Genomic DNA, 2,097 nt, shown 5'->3' with positions numbered 1-2,097 from the left:
ATTAGCCGTCACTTTGCCACAAAGCACGCAAATTATGCTAGCAAGCTCTCAACAAAAGAACGGGAATCTGCTGCTGAGAAGTTGGCAGCTAATTTGAAGGCTCAGCAAAGTTTTTTTCACCGTCAAACTGCCATTCAAGAGTCAAGTACCAAGGCCAGTTTTATAAGATAAGATAAGATAAGATAACCTTTATTAGTCCCACACGTGGGAAATTTGTTTTGTCACAGCAGGAAGTGGACAGTGCAATGGACAGTGTTTATGCTTTCATTCAAAATAGCAAAGGCCAGCAAACCACTGTCAGAGGGTGAGTTTTTAAAAGAATGTATGGTAGAGACAGCAGGTATTTTGTGCCCGGAGACCAAAGACAAATTTGAGAAAATCAGTTTATCACGGCGGACAGTGACTCGCCGTGTAGAACTAATAGATGAAGATATCACCAGCATATTAAACAAAAAGGCGAAGTCATTCACTTTTTATTCTTTAGCACTGGATGAAAGCAACGATGTCAAAGACACTACTCAGCTCCTCATTTTTATCCGAGGAATCAACGAAACCTTTGAAATAACGGAGGAGTTTTTGACAATGGAGTCTCTGAAAGGACAAACACGGGGAGAGGACTTGTTTGAACGAGTGTCTGCTGCCATCGAAAACATGAAGCTTCCCTGGAGTAAGCTTGTTAACGTCACCACAGATGGATCTCCAAATTTAACGGGAAAAAACGTTGGCCTGCTGAGGAGAATCCAGAATAAAGTGAAAGATGAAAACTCTGACCAGGATGTGATTTTCCTCCACTGCATCATCCACCAGGAATCTCTATGTAAATCGGTGTTACAGCTGAATCATGTTGTGAATCCTGTGGTGAAACTTGTCAACTTCATACGCGCACGGGGACTTCAGCACCGTCAGTTCATTGCGTTCCTGGAGGAAACTGATGCGGATCACCAGGACCTGCTTTATCACTCCCGTGTCCGCTGGTTGAGTTTGGGCAAAGTGTTTCAACGAGTGTGGGAGCTCAAAGAGGAGATTGGCGTGTTTTTGGAGCGGCAGGGGAAGACTGATGAATTTCCTGAGCTGAGCAACAAGAGCTGGATGTGTGACTTCGCGTTTGCTACAGACGTATTTTCACACTTGAATGAGCTCAATGTGAAACTGCAGGGGAAGGAGCAGTTTGTGCATGACATGCACACAAACGTGAAAGCCTTCAAATCCAAGCTGGCTTTATTCTCCAGGCAGATTTTGAACAAGTCATTCACTCATTTTCCTACACTAGCCACGCTGAAAGAGGCCGGAGCAAAAGTAAAGAAATACAGTGAGTCACTGGATGCACTGCACGGAGAATTCTGCCGTCGGTTTTTGGATTTCGATAAAATTGACAAGTCACTTCAATTGGTGGCCTTTCCTCTGTCACAAGACCCCGAAACAGCTCCAGAGGAGCTTCAGCTCGAACTCATCGACCTTCAGTCTGACCCTGCCTTAAAAGAGAAGTTCAGCTCTCTGAAACTAAATGACTTCTATGCTTCACTCAATGATGCCGCGTTTCCAAATCTAAGGCGAAGAGCGCAGATGATGTTGGCTTTGTTCGGCTCTACCTTCGTGTGTGAACAGACATTCAGCGTCATGAACATCAACAAAGCCAGCCACAGATCCAAGTTAACAGACCTACACCTCAGATCAATCCTGAGAATTGCCACAACAAAACTAACTCCAGACTTTGATGCGCTGGCTAAAAAAGGAGACCAACAACACTGCTCCCATTAAAATGTGTGTCTCTCCGTGATACGCACGTTGTTAAAATGAACAGTGCGCGCAGATCAACTATAACGCTTCACAGACTGACTTGCTGCAACTGTTTCGTCCTTGCACTGGTCGTTGTTGACTTTTGGCACCGGGGAAACAAATTGAATAAAAGGAACAGGACAAGTACATCTGCATCTCCTACCGTTTTTGGGGGGGAAAAAAGAGTTAGGAGGAGAGTGATGTGATATCCTGAAGGATAACAGAACTTTCAGTGCTTTAAAATAAAATATTCATTTATTTGATTTTCAGTGTTTAAAGGCTCATTTCGAAGTCAGAGATTTTATTGTAATGCTTTTCTTC

The 2,097-nt window shown here is 43.7% G+C and overlaps 1 pseudogene; it reads left to right on the top strand.

Moving 5' to 3' along the window:
- The first annotated feature begins 324 nt into the window (after positions 1–324).
- On the top strand, positions 325–1,758 carry LOC146629896 (general transcription factor II-I repeat domain-containing protein 2 pseudogene; annotated as a pseudogene).
- The last annotated feature ends 339 nt before the right edge of the window (positions 1,759–2,097 follow it).

Source organism: Diplotaxodon limnothrissa, linkage group LG6 (genome assembly GCF_057381915.1).
Source record: "Diplotaxodon limnothrissa isolate DT_005_m linkage group LG6, D_limnothrissa_male_GT1.1, whole genome shotgun sequence".
Classification (NCBI taxonomy): domain Eukaryota; kingdom Metazoa; phylum Chordata; class Actinopteri; order Cichliformes; family Cichlidae; genus Diplotaxodon; species Diplotaxodon limnothrissa.
The sequence above is the reverse complement of the archived record's forward strand: the minus strand, read 5'-3'. Positions and strand labels throughout refer to the sequence as shown.